Below are 18,308 nucleotides of genomic sequence, written 5' to 3'. Positions count from 1 at the left end.
AGTGCCAATCTGAATTCAATGAGATAGAGTGGAGATCAGGAGGCAGACTGCCTAAAGTCCTGGGGGAGAGGGTAATTTAGATTTCTATAACATTCATTTACTGAGGTGTAGCTAGGTGGCACAGTGGATAGAGCACTGGCTCTGGAGTCAGGAGGACCTGAGTTCAAATCCAAGCTTAGACCCTTGACACTTACTAGCTGTGTGATCCTGGGCAAGTCACTTAACCCCAATTGCCTCACCAAAAAAAAAAATGAATGGTAAAATTGTTTTTACATGTAATTGGGGAAAATATTATTCAAAAAGAGATAAGAAGAGAGATCTACTTGTTTTGTTAATCTGTGTATTTTGTCTCTTTAGAAATAATGCTTGTATAACCTATGTCTGATTGCTTATCACCTCAGGGAGGGGGGCTGGGAGGAAGGGAAGGAGGGATAGAATTTGGAACTCAAAATTTTAAATAAAAATAAAGAAATAATGCTCCATTTCCTTTAGATTCATGCAAAAAACATTTTCAAGTTTGCAAGCAGTAGTACAGAATTCTTTATTTGGAAGTGTCCACGGTAGCTCTCTTTCCCAAAAGGAATCCCCACTGAATGATCATCTTAGCTCAACCTAAAGATCTCCAATGAAATTCATTCCAGTTTTGATTTTGTCAATTGTTAGGAAAATTTTTCCTTACATCAATGCTAAATTTTGCTCTTTGCAATTTCCACCTGTTGCTACTAGTTTTAGCTTTTAGAGTCAAACAGAACAGGTCCTAATAGTTGCCATCAAATAATTGAGACAACTATAATGTATTCTCTGAGTCTTCTCTTCTTGAGACTAAACAGTCCCAATTTCTTCATCCACTCCTCCCATGATGTGGATTCAAATGCATTCAATATCTTGGTTGCCCTTCTCTGGATGCTTTGAACTCATCAGTGCCCTTAGATCATAGTTACTAAAACCAAACACAATATTCCGTGTGGTCTGACCAGGGTGAAGTACAGAGGACCATCACTTTCTTGTTCCAAGAAATGAGAAACCTAGAAATTAGAATTCCTAGAATTCTAGACTAGTATTCCTAGAAACCTATCTGAATTCAGCCTAAAAAAACATTTGCTTTTAAGGAGCTGCCACATGACTCTATTGGCTCACACTGAGCTCTCAGTCCACAAAAGCCCCAAATCATTTTCATTTTGTTTTCTAATCATGTCTTTTGTACCTTGTGATTATGAAGTTGATTTTTTTTGTTGTTGTTGTTGTTTTAGTGAGGCAATTGAGGTTAAGTGACTTGCCCAGGGTCACACAGCTAGTGAGTGTTAAGTGTCTGAGGCCGGATTTGAACTCAGGTACTCCTGACTCCAGGGCCGGTGCTCTATCCACTGCGCCATCTAGCTGCCCCCGAAGTTGATTTTTTTTAAAGGCAAACAAGATTTTATATTTGAGCCCACTGAATTGGATCTTATTAGATTCAGCTCAGGTTTCTAGCCTCTTTAGATCTTTTTGAATTCTCTTATCCAATATCTTAACTAGTCTTTATAGCTTTGTATCATTTGCAAATATGATGAACATCTTATCTATGCTTTCATCCAAACCATGGATAAAAATGTGAAAGAGCAAAAAGCCAAGCCAATTCCTGGAACTCTTCCTTGGAGGTCTCCTGCCAGAATTGACATAGAATCCAGCCATTCAACCAGTTCTGAATCTATCTAATTGTCTCATCATCGAGTCCACATCTATTCACCTTTTCTATTAGAATAGTATGAGATACTTCATTCAATGTTTTGTTGTGATCTAGTAAAACTATTCCTTTGATCTATAGTTTTAGTAACTAGGCACAAAAAGGAACAAGGTTAGTCTGGCATGACCAAACTGTTATTGATAAAGCCTGACAGGCTCTTTGAAATCACCATTTCCTTTTTCAGATGCTCATTAACCATATCTTTAAAAATGTATTCTGGTAATCAAAGTTCAGCTTATCTACATGTGAACATAGTATAAAGTTGCATGTGGTAATCTCTGACTATATCCTTGATTTATTTCAAAATCATAAGTTTATCATTGTAATTTTGAAATTTGAGGCTTGCCCTCTTCTTTTTCATTAAGTTGTTTTGTTTGCTGATTTTAAAAATCCCTTTTATTGAACTTTACAAAAATAGCTCTAGGTTTTGTCATTTATTTTTTACTTTTTGCCAATCATATTGAACTCAGGTAGTATGTTGGCTATTTCTCTTTTCCTGTTTTCTGTTGGCTTTTTGCTTTGTCCTGTTTCTAAATTCCATTAAGTAGAGATGTAACTTCGTGAATTCCTTTCTCTTTTCTTAATGATCTAGGAATTTGCTCCAGCCTACTGAATTAAATTCAATTTGACTAGAATTTATTAATCACTCAATATGAATATTTGGAAGACTCTGTGATAGGTTCTTTAAAAAAATAGACCCCACCCTCAAAAAATTTATATTTTACTGAAAAACTGCTTTGACTACATCCCATAAATTTTGATATAATGTATTTGTACTATTATTTTCTTTGACATAATCTATAATTATTATTTTTTTTAGTTTTTTTTTTTAGAGAGGCAATTGGGGTTAAGTGACTTGCCCAGGGTCACACAGCTAGTAAGTGTTAAGTGTCTGAGGTCAGATTTTAACTCAGGTACTCCTGACTCCAGGGCTGTTGCTCTATCCACTGTGCCACCTAGCTGCCCCTATAATTATTTTTATAATTTCTTCTTTCAGTCAAGCATTATTTAATTTTTGGTTTCCACATAGGTGTATACATTCTTCTCATAGTACTTACTATTAATTTTTTTCAAATTATGCTATGTAAATGTAGTATATAAATCTCTGCATTTCTTTCTTTACATATATCTTCTGAGTGACTAAAAATATGATGAAATTTTTCTATAAATTCTTTCTATACTTAAAAATATATATTCTCAAATTTCCCAGAGTTCTTTCCATGTATCTAATAGTTCTGATTCATTTAATATTCTGTTCAGCTTTTTAATCTATCTTTTTGTTGAATTTATCATACTTTAATGATAGTGGCAAAATATCCCAGCATAACTGAATTTTAACTACTTCTCATTTCAAAATTTACCTTATTATTTTTATTATAGGATAATTATAGTAATATACATTTAAAATTGATATTTGTCATTTGAATAGAAAATTTCTGCATAATATTATTTCCTTGTTATTCTCTTTAAATGTTTTCTTATTTATACAGAATCACTGAATTTCAGAAGCTGCTGAGTTGACCCATGCCTAAAAAGATTTCCTAATACAACATTGTCAACAAGTGTCCTCCAGGTTTTGTTTGAATATATTCAATAATGGGGAACTCACTACTTCCTTGGGTAGCTAAGTGGTACAGTAGATAGAGTGTCAGTCCTGGAGTCAGGAATATTAATCTTCCTAAGATTAAATCTGGCCTCAGACACTTATTAGCGGTGTGAATCTGGGCAAGTCACTTAAGCCTATTTGCCTCAGTTTTTTCATCTGTAAAATGAGCTGGAAAAGGAAATGGCAAACCACTCTAGTATCTTTGCCAAGAAAATCACACATGGGATTCACAAAGAGTCAGATAGGACTAAAACAGACTAAGCAACAACAACACTACTTTCTTGGACAGGTAATTCCATTTTTAGATAACTAGGAAGTTTTTCCTTACCCCATGACTAAATGTTCTTCCTTCCAACTTCTACCTATTACCTCAATATCTTTGCTCTGTCACTGACACAGAGACTATAAAAGGGAAATTGTATGTAGACCCTTTTTATTCATTCTTCTAAACTTTAATTATTAAAGAATATTTACACTAATTTTGTTGTTCTTGTTGTTAGCATGTGCCTGTTGCATTATAGGCTCATTAAAACAAAATTTTTCCAGAGACAAAAATGTATAGAGAATCTCCTTTGTGTAAAATGGAGAAGGTTCCCTTTGATTCAGTGGGATCAGTATGATATGTGTATGTGTGTATGTATGAGGAATGCAGGAATATCAGAAGCACTATTTGGTTCTTATTATCACCTATGGCAAAGCTATATTGCCAAAGCAAGGAGAAAGAACTTATATTTTCTTTAAAGATGAATCAGGGGCAGCTAGGTGGCACAGTGGATAGAGCACTGGCCCTGTGTTCAGGAGGACCTGAGTTCAAATCCCACCTCAGACACTTGACACTTACTAGCTGTGTGACCCTGGGAAAGTCACTTAACCCCAATTGCCTCACCAAAAAAAAAAAAAAGATTAATCAGAGGAGGTGGAGCCAAGATGGTGGAGGAAAGGCAGTACCTTGCCTGAGATCTCCCCAGTATCCCTCCAAATACCTTCAAATAATGCCATAAGACAATCCCTGGAGCAGCAGGACCCATGAAAGGACAGGGTAAAATAATTTTCCAGGAAAAGACAACTTAGAAAGTCAACAGGAAAGGTCATACCTGGGTGAGAGTGGAGTTTAGTCCAGTGCAGGGCACAATAGCACAGTCACAGCCAGCACAGACTCAGCCCCAGCAATCTAGGAATAGGCCTTGGGAGCCACTGAATCATCATCAGCAGCAAGTGCTTCTGGAACTCAGCCCACAGATAGTAAGGCAAGACTCTATTGCTTTGCCCATAATTAGATCCAGGTTACAGTCCTGAATGGCAGTACCAGGGTGGGGTGGAGCACTAGCACACCAGAGCTTGTAGCCACAGTGGAGCAGGGACTCTCCTCATAGTGGAAACTAATGACTTTATGAGAAATCAAGAAATAATAAGACAAAACCAAAAGAATGAAAAAATAAATGCGAAATATCTCATTGCATACTCTTTGACCTAGAAATACCACAACTGGGTCTGTATCCAAAAATAGATTAAAAAAAAAAAAAGGAAAAGGACCTATATATACAGAAAAATATTTTAGCAGCTCTTTTCTGCTGGCAAAGAATTGGAAATTGAGGGGATGCCCATCAATTGGGGAATGGCTAAACAAATTTGTGGTATGTGATTATCAGGGAATAACATTGTGCTATAAGAAATGACGAGGGGCAGCTAGATGATGCAGTGGGTAGAATACTGGCCCTGGATTCAGGAGGACCTGAGTTCAAATACGACCTCAGACACTTAACACTTACTAGCTGTGTGACCCTGGGGAAGTCACTTAACCCCAATTGCCTCACCCAAACCCAAAAAAACCAAAACAACAAAACAAACAAACAAAAAAGAAACGGGCAGGATGCTCTCAGAAAAACCTGGAAAGAATTAAATGAGCTAATGCAAAATGAAATGTACCATGTGCAACGTAACAGCAATATTGTAAGATGATCAACTGTGAATAACTTGGCTATTCTCAGAAATACAAAACAACTCTGAAGGACTTCTGATAAAAAAAATGCTATTCATCCACAGAGAAGAACTGATGGTGTCTGAATACAGAGTGAAGCATAATTTTTACTTTATTTTTCTTGAGGTTTTTGTCTGTTTTCTTTTCAACATGACTAATATGGAAATATTTTGCATGACTACACATGTATAACCTGTATTGAATTGCTTGCCTTCTCAAAAGGGGGAGGAGTTTTGGAATTCAGAACACAAAATTTTTTAAATAAATAACATGTAAAATAAAAATAACATGTAAAAGTTTTTACGTGTTATTAGGGGGAAATAAAATGCTAAATAAAAAAAAGATTAATCAGTGAGAGTCAGAAGGAAATGAGCTATCAATTTTTTTTTAAAGTACACTGAAATCAAAGGACAGTTTAGTGAATTTGTTGATTAGCTGGGTGAAGAGGTGAGTTTTAATGGTGTCGGGAATAATAGGCAGTAGTAGGAAAGTATGGGGCAGCTAGGTGGCAGAGTGGATGGAGTGTTGGGACTGGAGTCAGGAAGACCTGAGTTCAAATCCAGCCTCATATACTTATAAGTGGGTGATTCTGGAAAAGTCACATAACCCTGACTGCCTCAATTTTCTTATCTGTAAAATGTTAGAGAAGGAAATAGCAAACCACTACATTTTCTTTGCCAATAAAACTTCAAATGGAGTAAAAAAGAATCAGACATGACTGAAATGACTGAGCAACAACAGGAAAGTATACTTTCTGATCTAGAGGTTTCTCTGGAAAATGCCTTGAACCCCTTGGAATTGAGAACTGCAAAGCAAAGTAATAGGTGAAGTCATGATTGGGAATAAAAGGAGGTGGTAAAAGAGCTCACTCTATTACTAACCCCCTCCCCACACCCCATATTATATCCAGGTGACAGAGTTTGTTCTTCAGTTAGAGAGTGGGTTGGTTTTTTAACATTAAAGAACTTCAACAGTTAGAGAGAGAGAGAGAGACAGAGACAGAGACAGAAGAAATTAAATAAGTCAGTGAAACTTTAGAACCATAATTTAGGAAGATGTAGTCTAATAGGACTGATTTAGAACACATTAGTTCAGAATTTCTTCAACTTAGCAGAGCTTAGGGATGATCACCTTTTAAAAAATAAGTTGAATCAATTAGAGGCCCCATTTGAGGATTGCCTTTTAGCCTTTTTAGGTGGAGAAAATGGAAAATTCTGCACACTTGGCCCCATAAAGATGAATTCCATCTCTAGCCAGTTTCATAATGAAGTACAGTGAAGGAGGTGGTGAAATTTGGTGCAGTTTAGATGGACATGGTCTCATATGCCTGTAATTGCTGCTACTGGGAGAGGCTGAGGCCAGTGGGTCACTTGGGATCAGGAGTTCTGAGTTTCAGTAGAGTTAAAGCCAATTGGATACCTGCACCACGGCTGGCACTAATATACTGAATCCCCAGGAGTGGGAAGCCACTAGGCTCCATAAGGAGGGGAGAACCAGCCTAAGTCAGAAAAACAGAGCAGACTAAGGCTTCTGTACCAATCAGTCAATCTTAATAAGCATTTATTAAAGACCTACTATGTGCTATGACCTATGCTATGCTAAGACTGGGAATGCAAAGAAAAAAACTCATAATCTAATGAGGGACAATAATACATTTTTTTTTTTTTGCGGGGCAATGGGGGTTAAGTGACTTGCCCAGGGTCACACAGCTAGTAAGTGTCTGAGGCCAGATTTGAACTCAGGTACTCCTGAATCCAGGGCCAGTGCTTTATCCACTGCGCCACCTAGCTGCCCCAATAATACATTTTTAAAAAACTGACAACCTGGAGCATGGGGAGGAGAAGAGATAAGGTATCTAGCATGCAGATTGTGATGAAGCCCTACAGCCAGATGGGAAATGATGAGGTGGCTCCCTGAACTCTCTCATTAAATAAAGGGTTTGGGAGGAGTTCTTTATGGTGACCTTCCACCCTTTCCAATCAAAAGGAAAGAGGTGTCCAAGGGCCAGGAAATACTGAGGAAGTATGAGTTTTAGAGTTGATGTGATCTTGCATGAAGACAAGTTTCTAGACACTATGATGGAGGCGGAGCCAAGATGGTGAAGGAAAGGCAGTGACTTGCCTGAGTTCTTCCCAAGACCTCTCCAAATACCTTCAAATAATGCCATAAGACAATTCCTGTAGTAGCAGAACCTACAAAAGGACAAGGTGAAATCATTTTCCATCCAAAGACAACTTAGAAGGTTAACAGGAAAGGTCTGTTATACTGGGGCAAGAGTGGAGTGCAGCCCAGCGCAGGCTGCACTAGTGTAGATCTAACCCCAGCGCAGGCTGCACTAGTGTAGATCTAACCCCAGCACAGACCCAGACCCAGCAAACCAGGAGCAGGCCTTGGGAGCCTCTGAATCAGTGGTGTAACTCAGCCCACAGAAAGTAAGGGGGGAGCTGTGTTGAACAATTGACCATAAAGAGATTACAGGTGTCTCTTTGCTAGCACTGATGCAGGACTCTGTTGTTTTGCCCATACTCAGATCCAGGTCACAGTCTTGGGTGGTGGTTCCAGGTGAGGGAGGAGCACAAGGACACAAGAGCTTGCAGCCACAGTGGAGCAGGATTCTGTTCATAGTTCTGGGGCACAAAAGCAGGCCTGTGGTTGCTTGCAAACCAGAGCACAGGCCAGGAGAGTAGTAAATATACCTCTCCTTAAATCATACTACCTTGGAAGAACTAAGGACTTACAAATTCCTAGAAGTATCTTGGAGAATAGCTGCTCAAACTCCCTGAAGCTTGGAACAGTGTGCCCTCCACCCTGGAAGCAATGCCCCACTTTAACAAAGAGTTAAAAGTCAAGAAATAGGCTGGGAAAATGAGCAAACAGAAAAAATGCTGACCCTAGAAAGTTTCTATGGAGACTATGATAAAGTTCCTGTGAACAGTCACATAGGAAATGATGAGGAAGCTGTCTTATGCCCCTTCCTTAAATAGATCTGGGAAGAGCTCTCTGATATCCAATGACCTTTTGAGTACGTGGATAAATTTTCATTGTATCCATATTGTCTCCACTGGTACCATGTCTTCTTGGCTCATGAATTGTGATTTAAGAGGTACCAGTATATACCACATTTCCTGAAATCCCACCATTAGAGTTTCATTCCTTTGAGATAAAGCACTGCCCCCTCCCTACTCAAATGTTATTACTTTTGGGGGAGACTACAATGATCAAGTTATTGATACCTTTGTGTAGATAAACTGATCAAGTCACTGAGTAGGCATCTGGGGGCATCTCAACCCTATCCAGTCAGAGGGAGGGTAGGGCTCAATCAACATTCAGTTCAATTTGTTTTTCCTAGGAAGGAGTTCAATGTATTTTCACCATCCTTTTCCACAATTAATTGAGTTCTCCTTCATTTTACAATGATTTGGTGGGCAGAGACCTGAAAGAAGTCCCACTTCCAGGGGACATTTAAGTCGACCATTATTTTAAGATATATTGGTAACTGAATCAGATAATGCTGTACCAACAAAACCATTACACCAGGATGCTCATATAAGAAACAAGGAATGGGAGATTAACCCAAGGAAAATTTAGGATCCAGCCTTTCCAGTTAAGTTTTTAGAGGTATATTAGATGGGAAGAATGCAGATGGTTCCAAATATAGTCTATAATAACTTTTTTTTTGTTTTGGGTTTTTTTTGCAGGGCAATGAGGGTTAAGTGACTTGCCCAGGGTCACACAGCTAGTACATGTCAAGTGTCTGAAGCTGGATTTGAACTCGGGTCCTCCTGAATCCAGGGCCGGTGTTTTATCCACTGCACCACCTAGCTGCCTCCATAACTTATTAACACTAGCTCTTTCAAAGAACAAGAAGGAGGCATTCTTTGAGCTTTAAAGAACTTATATTCCATATTTGGATATTTTAATGTCTCTCATTTATTGAATTACTACTAAGTCAGCATCTTTTAAATGCGAATCAGGTTATAGCCTTGAAAGAACTAAAGCAGGTTTTCCAGCAGTCTCTTTTCTTGAACAGTTGTGATTCTATGGGCACTATGTCCCTAGAAGTCTCTGTTCATAGTGGCCAGTACAAGTGGTGTTTTTGGTAACCACCAAAGGGTAGCCAGATTAAATAAAAATTGGACTTCTGGTACTATAAATTCCCTAAAGCAGCCACTTGTTATCCCAGTTTAAGAAAAAAGGTTATTTCATGTCATTGAGTCCTAGTCATTACTGAATCATATCATCACCAGAATTGCCCATTAGTAGTAGGCCTCCACCAGTTGTGGACAACCATGGATCAGTGCCTCAAAGAGCCACAGGCCACAGTGTGACTGTACAGTCCAATACGGGAGCCGCAGCTCCTGAGTGACTTATAACTGGTAACTGCTGCATCCCGTGTTGTATCTACCCCATGAGGAGTAGCTGGAGTGTCCTCTCCAGTGTTGGTCTGGGTGTATCAATATGGAAAACAAGCTGTTGCCCATGCAGCAGGTTTTCCCTCTCCACGACATTGGTGGATCCAAAGGAAAGGCAGAGCCAGTACAGTTTGGCACCAGTGCCACCGCAGGAGTTGCCAGAGGGATGTGATGTCCAACATCCAACTGCCTAAGGGACTCTGACTCCTGATTTTTCCTCAGGGTTAACTCCCAAAGCCTTTCCCATATATGGGTATAGCTGCAAGGCGGCAGAGGTTTAAAATCAGGGTTTCCTTCCCCTAGGCGGGTTACCTGCCAAGGCTAACAAGCCCCACCTGCCTGAATCTACTGGTTTTAAGGTGCCAGTGACTCGACTTCGCCCCTTCTCCTGTTAGTGGAAACAGTTCCACCATGAGAAGGCCAGGAGTTGGGCTTCCGTTGTCAGAGGCTATTTGAGACGCACGCTACTGGAGCATTTTATAGAGAGTGGGAGCTTATCCCCACTCCCACCCCAGCATGACAAACCTTTGGAATTGCCCATTATGAATTGAATAATGTGAGATGGACCCTCTAACAAGTTAAATAAGGTACTAAATGGAAATGGCACATCTAAGATCGCAGTTGCCCAGGTCCCTCTAGCATGAGTGCCCTTCATGAATAGGTTGTAACATTGTCAGAGGCTGAGACCTCCAGTCCCAAACCCAATACTTTGCCTCCTCCACTAATCCAACAGTCCCTACATGTGCGGGCCCAGCTCTTGAATAATGTTTTTCATTTGCTTTAATGATGGCTTTATTCATTATGAGAAAACATATGCAACTGGACTTTGACAGCAATTAATCCAGTAACTGGAGATAACTTAAGGGATGGGGATAATGATAAGTCCTCCCAATGGGCTGAGCTGTGAGCTGACCAGAAATTGTTTTTAGGAGGACAGGGATTGAGTTGCTATTTAGCATTACTTGGTCTTCTAAATTTTACTATGAGAGCGATTTAAATGTCCCACCGGTACATATGGTCTAGAGGTTACTCCATAATTTAATAAACTCCAGTAGCTCCCTATTACCTCTAGCATCAAAAATAGACTTCTCTGTTTCACCTTTAAAACCCTCACAACCTCATTCCAAGCTACCTATCCAAACTTATTAAAACATTATTCCCCTTCAACACTCTCTAGTCCCATTTAAACTGACATTTCTTTTTCATGAGGCAATTGGGGTTAAGTGACTTGCCCAGGGTCACACAGCTAGTAAGTGTTAAGTGTCTGAGGCCGGATTTGAACTCAGGTACTACTGACTCCAGGGTCGGTGATCTATCCACTGTGCCACCTAGCTGCCCTAAACTGACATTTTTACTGGTCTTCACACAATGCATTCCATTTCCCATCTTCCTGTCTTTGAATAGGTTGTTTTCCATACCTGGAATTAACTCTCTCTTCATTTCTGCCTTGAAAAATGCCTAGTTCTCTTTAAAGTCCAGCTCTAACATAACTTCTACGTGAAGCCTTTCCAGATTTCCCAGAGCTACTAGCACCTTTTCCAACTCCAAAAAATTATCTGATATTTATGTAATAATTATATATATATATATATATATATATATATATATATATATATATATATATATATGTGCATGTTGTCTCCCTGATAGATAAGCTCCCTAATGGAAGGGACTTTTTTTTTGTCTTTGTATTCCCAGTACTTAGCATAAGACATGGCACATAGCATACTTAATAATGACTTATTGATTGATAAAAGTGGACATAAATTTCCAAAATATAAACTCTTTACTCAAAACATTTACCCTAAAGATGGGATGAAAATGCCAAGAAAATCCTCTAGCAGATGGTTCCTCTCAATCATTATTGTTGCTACTACCCAAAGGACTCTTCTGCTTTATACTGACTTCAGGATCCCAGTCTTGTTCTTTACTCCATCTTAGTGTCTTCTCCACTGTGAGTTGTGAACCACTCCCATAATATCAAACCTGTTCTGTTGTTCCTGGAGATGATGAAGGTGCAGGCGATTCCATGGTGCTTTTCTGTGCACTGTCTCCACCTACAAAGCATCATCACCATCCTAAAGATTCCCTCATTCACAGGAAAACACAAAACCTTTCCCATCTGTGGATTCCATCTCACCATGATGACCCTGTTTTACGGGAGCATCATCTATATCTATTTCCAGTATCTGTCCAGATATACAATCAAGGACAAGGCAGCAATGGTCATCTATACTGGACCATCTCTATGCTTCATACTTTCATGTACAGCCTGAGGAATAATGACATGAAGCAGGATCTTTGAAGGTTTCTAGGCAGGATGAAGTGCTAGATCTCATTAGATTATCCTTTCCATTCCTAGAGAATTCTTTGTTTCCACTCAAACTTGATGTTTGCTGGATCTTACTGTTCAAAGTTAAATGCCAAAGATTAACACTTTCAGTGAATGAATGTTTTGGCTAAACATGTTTATTGACCGCACTAAATCTTATATGAAGCAGGAAGACCAGATTGTTTGTAATCCCATGTCATATGGTCTTAGTCGTTGGCCCTGATTGAAGCACTTTATTGTCTATAGCTTGGTTCCTATTCTCCAGTCTTTGTCTCACCTCCCTCACCTCTTCTTTGCACCAAATAACATCCTTTCCATTCCTTCTAAACTTTTACAAAAATTGCTATTTCTTTCACCAAACTGAAAGCTTCCCTTGGGCAGGGACCATGTCTCCCCCATAAAACTAAGAATTTGCCTTGTGCAGAGACCAAGGGAGGAGTCATAGTATAGCAAAAAGAGCAATAAACTGAGAATCCTAGGATCATAGGATTTTAAGTTGAAGGGACCTTAGAGGTCATCCAAGCCAACAATATTATTTTAGAGATATTAAAACAGAGGCCCCTGACATGTTTCAACCCCAGATGAGCTACTTAACTCCCTGTGGGATCTTATTTTTCCTGGGATTCAAGTCACCTCATTTGGGGGGGGGGGCAGGGCAATGAGGGTTAAGTGACTTGCCCAAGGTCACACAGCTAGTAAGTGTCAAGTGTCTGAGGCCGGATTTGAACTCAGGACCCCCTGAATCCAGGGCCGGTGCTCTATCCACTGTGCCATCTAGCTGCCCCCAGTCACCTCATTTTTAACAGAGGGTTGCACTCTGATCCCAGAGTGCTCTGCATCAAATTGATAGGCAGTGAGTGTGCAGGGACCATTAAATATCTTCCTCTGCATTTCCCATCAGGACCATTGAACTACATATTGTCAATACTATTGCTTAATACATATTGCCCATCAATTCCTACATCTGCCCATTGGAAGGCCTTTTCAGGATGGAACCCAAGCTTTTTTCTACCCTGAGGCTTTTTTTGTTCCTTCTCAACTGTGTATTCTGTATTAATTTTGTACTTACTTTGTATATAATTATCTGTGGACATATTCTATGCCCTTCTCTGATACAATGTAAGTTCCTTGAGGGCAAGAAGTCTTTCATTTTTAAATTTTGTATTCTCAGTACTAAGCTCAATACCTGGCACATAGTTTCTAAATGTTTCTTACTAAATTGTGTCTATCCCTCAGATTTTCCCCCTAAACTCAGCCCCTTGCCTGACTCCTTTTGAGCCTCTTCATTGGTGTAGAGGAAGGAGAAAGTCATGAAAAACTTAGAATTTATGCAAAGACCAAATACTGAACAGATGCATGAATACATACATGGATAGGATGAAGCTGCATTTGAATGCGATATAATTTTTCTTTTTCTTTCTTTGTTTCTTTCTTTTTTTTGCAGGGAAATGAGGGTTAAGTGACTTGCCCAGGGTCACACAGCTGGTGCCAAGTGTCTGGGGCCAGATTTGAACTCAGGTCCTCCTGAATCCAGAGCCAGTGCTTTATCCACTGTGCCACCTAGCTGGCCCCTGAATGCTATATTTTTAAAGGATATTAATAATCTGGAGGGCTTCTAGGGGAGGGCAATGAAAATGGTGAAGGGTCTTAAGGTCATACCTTGTGAGGGTCTATAACTGAGGGTATGGGGGTGTTTAGCTTGGAAAAGAGAAGACTTGGGGAAGACATGAAAGCTGTCATTAAATATTTGAAGGGCTGTACATGTGAGACAGATTGCGCTCGTTCTGTTTGGATCATAAGACTAAACTAGGACCAAAAAGGAGGGAAGTGGCCAAGAGACAAGTTTATGCTTGATTTAGGAGAAAGCTCCATGACAATCAGAATTGTCCCAAAGTGGAATGGACTGTTGCAGTGGGTTTCCCCCTCATTGCAAGTCTTTAGACAGAAGCCAAATGACTACTTGTAAGGTCTGCTACAGAAAAAGATTCCTGTTCTGGTATGAGTTCGAATAGATGGTCTCTGGAGTCCCTGCTGATCCTGGGAACAAGTGGAAGAACAAATGTTTGGGCAAAAAGATGAATCTTATATGCCCCAGGCCTGGTCCCAACATGAGCTCCCAGTGCCAGACTGGGCTTCCCTTAGCATCCCACATACTGGCTGTTCTGGCCCTGGTGCTGCCCTTCACCACACTAGCTACCTAAGTGGTGTCTTTGTTTTAGAAGAGTGAAGGTAAGAATGAGGGCCATGCTGGGAACATCCTTTGTGTTTGTCAGCCCCACCCTCTCCTTGGCATCCCCTCCCTTCCCCAAGAACTAGGCCTCCTCTTAGTTTTCTCCAGACTCCTAACCTTACCCACTCCCAGTCTTGGACTTTGGCTTGTTCTCTATCACCACCATCTTCCAATTCTCTGAAGCCCAACCAGTCATCTGATCAGATTATCCAAACAGAGTTGTTAATGATCATTACAGCCATACTCCATAACATTCACACAGGAGAAGGAGACAGTGCAAAGAAGTGAAACACTAATTGTGGGATTTCAGGCATGGGGGCACACTGGTACCTCTTAAATATCACCATAAATCATGTAGACATAGTTCCAGTAGAGACAAGATGTGCACAATGAAAATTTCTCCATATACTCAAAAGGCCAGCCTTTACTTCAGGTGTCTGAGCCAAGGGGGACAGTAATACTCCCACAAAATGTTAGAGCCGAAAGTTACTTTAAGAACACATTAGATAGAATAGTAGAGTAGATAGGGCACTTGGATTCAGGATGACCTACTTTCAAATGCCACCTCTGCTACCATCTGTGTGTCCTTGGGCAAGTCATTTAACTTCACTAGGTCTCAGTTTCCTCAGCTGTAAAATGAAGGGGTTGGACTAGATGGTGTCAGAGGTCCTTTCAAGCTTTAGATCTAACATCCTGTGATGAACATAGGATGTCAAAAGTGAAAGGGGCTTTAGGCATCATCCAGTATAGGCTTTTAATTTTATAATGATAAAGCTGACACCAAAGAGGATGCCAGAGAAATAAGTTCAAGTCACCCAGAAAATTAGAGGCAGAGCCAGGCACTAGAGCCCAAACAGACAAGATGAAAGAGTATGATAACTTCCTGCATTTGTGTAGTGTTTTAATTTACTAAAAAAAATAAATTTATAAACATTGTCTTATTTAATCCCCACAACAACCCTGTGAGGTGAGTGGATAAAGTATTATTTTACAAGGGAGAAACCAAGGGGAGTGACTTGACTAATATACACAGATTAGGAATGGAGTCAAGAGCTAGAACCTATTGGGCTATATGCACCAATAAAAGCCAAATGGTAGCAGTTCTGTTTTTCAGTATGAGATAGGTCTACATGATTTAAAATAATGTGTGTTATTGAGAAGAGTCTCTCTAGCATTTGGGGATTTTGTGGCAGCTTTAGGGAAATGGATGAGTAAAGAGAATGATTCAATAGGTTTCCAATTAGCCATGTACTCAGAAGAAATGAAACTTTCCCCCAATGAATTAAATTAGGTGGGTGATAGAGATCCCCACCACCAAGTTGGGGTATTTGTAACAAAATCAGAGAAACAGACATCTCTAGAATGACCTTCCCATGGCCTTGTTAGCTGGGCCACACTGTGAACTTCATCGCAAAGAAAAAACTTTCTTGATGCCATTTCACACTAGAAAGCCATCCAGTTTCCCCAGTGGGCCATTTCCTTTCATCCTTACACTCTCTCTTGGGTTGGAGACAGAAACATTTCTTCTGAGACCCCAGAGGGAAGAGAACAGTCTTTCACTTCTCTTATGGAGGCCTTACTTCCCCTCCTCCCATCCAATGGCTTATGCTTTGGCCTACCCACTCTGATCTTCAGTATAAAGGCCAAATTCCCTCCCCCAAACCTGCCAACAAAAAGGCTGAAATCATAATGGATTGGCAAGAGCCATAAACTCAAGAGTTGGAGACCTGGATCAAGTACTGACTTAGATGGGTCCTTTCTGTCCATTGGACTTCAGTTTCCTCAACTAGAAAACAGAAAGTTTAGTTAAATTATCAGTAAGGTTCTATGCAAATCTGATTTTCTAAATACCAAGGTCCTTTCCATTTCTAATCTCCCATGTGCAAGGTTTCTTTCAGCTCTGAGATTATGTAATTCCACAATTTACTGTATCTCTAGAACCTGATCTGAGGCTAGGCTTAGAAGTCAAGACTTTTTAAGGTGAAAGGAACTTCTAGAACAATTTGTATCTAAACCACCCTGAATAGAAGCACACAGCCTCTCCTCTGCAGACTTCAGAGATTGGTTGTACTTTGGGCCAACTTTAAATGTTAGGAAATTCTTCATTCAATTAAACTCAAAACTGTCTCTGTAACTCCCAGCCATGCTTATTCATTCCTATCAAGCTAATAAATTCTTACCATTTTTTTCATGACCCCATCATGCCAAAATTAGGCCTATTGTCCACCATCCTCCTTCCCAGAAGTGAGCCAGGATTCAGTGCCCTGGGCTACTTCCTTTCAGGGCAGCAACTGTATGGTAAGAAGAATGATGGTCAAGGAGTCAGAGAGATTCATGTACTGCCTCGATGGCTCTGAGAAAATCATTAAACTTCTCTAAACCTCACTTCAATTTCTTCACTTGTAAAATCAGATAATAATTGTACTTCTTACCTTGCAAGTTGTGAGAAAAATGCTTTTGAGATATCATTTATTATTAAGTCCTGTTTTGCATCTTTCTAGCTATGACACTTTTGTGGACCTTAACTTCCCAATCTGGAAAATGGGGATGATAATTTTTTGTTCTGTGCAGTTCATCCATAAGGTTGTTGTAAGGAAGAGATGAGATAATGTATGTGAAATTGTTTTTAAAACTCTTATGCATTATTCAAGGTACTTTCAGTCTTTTCCCTAAACACACACACACACACACACACACACACACATAAAAACACACCCCACAAATTTATTTTTTCCTTTCCAGGAGGAAAACATCTAATATATTCCTTCACACCAAGTTATTAGTGACCTTGAGAAAATCACCTAACTCTCTTGGCCTCAGTTTCCATCTCCGTAAAATGATACTAATAATACTTGTAGTGCCTACCTTATAGGGTTTTTGCAAAGAAATTATTTTATAAAATGGAAAGTGCTATAAAAATATTGTTATTGTTGTTGTCATTAATACCCCTTACAAAAACCCAGAAAAGGAAGAGTATAGTGAAAAGGCATAAAGACAATAATCAGTGCAGTTAAAAATAAAAAAGTTAATAGGTAAATAGAGGGGGGGAAAATCTTTGTAGCAATATTCTGTAATAAAAGTCTCATTTCTTTTCCTTTCTTTCTTTCTTTTCTTTTTTTTGGGGGGGCACAGCAATGATGGTTAAGTGACTTGCCCAGTGTCACACAGTCAGTAAGTGTCAAGTGTCTGAGGCCGGATTTGAACTCAGGTCCTCCTGAATCCAGGGCTGGTGCTTCATCCACTGCACCACCTAGCTGCCCGCAGAAGTCTCATTTCTTTTTTGTGTTTTTTTGTTTTGTTTTGTTTTGTTTTGCGGGGCAATGGGGGTTAAGTGACTTGCCCAAGGTCACACAGCTAGTAAGTGTCTGAGGCCGGATTTGAACTCAGGTACTCCTGAATCCAGGGCCGGTGCTTTATCCACTGTGCTACCTAGCTGCCCCCCAGAAGTCTCATTTCTAAGACATATAAAGAAACTGATTCAAGTTTATAAGAATAAGAGTCATTCCCCAACAAATAAATGGACAAAGGACATTGAAAAGGGAACTTTCTAAAGAAGAAGTCCAAACTATCAATAGCCATTTGAAAAAAAAAAGATACATATCACTAATAATTAGAAAAGTATAAATCAATGAAAGTCTGAGGTTCTTTGTCAGTCATCAGATTGGTAAAGTTAACCACAAAAAGGAAAATGATAAATGTTGAAGAGGCTATGTGGAAATAGGCTCATTAATGCACTATTAGTGAAACTATGCAATTGGTACAGTAATTCTAGAAAGCAGTTTTGAATTATACTTAAAAAGTCATTAAAAGTCTTTGAACTATCCCATCCCTACTAGACATAAGCTGCAAAAAGATCAAGGAAAAAAGGAGAGGACCATATGTATGAAAATATGTATAGCTGCACTTATTTTGTAGCAAGGAACTGGAAACAAAGGGGTTATTCATTCATCAATTAGGAAAAAGCTGAACCAATTATGGTATATGAAAGTAATGAAATGCTATTGTAATCTAAGAATAATGAAACTGT

Source organism: Dromiciops gliroides, chromosome 2 (genome assembly GCF_019393635.1).
Source record: "Dromiciops gliroides isolate mDroGli1 chromosome 2, mDroGli1.pri, whole genome shotgun sequence".
Classification (NCBI taxonomy): Eukaryota; Metazoa; Chordata; class Mammalia; order Microbiotheria; family Microbiotheriidae; genus Dromiciops; species Dromiciops gliroides.
The sequence above is the reverse complement of the archived record's forward strand: the minus strand, read 5'-3'. Positions refer to the sequence as shown.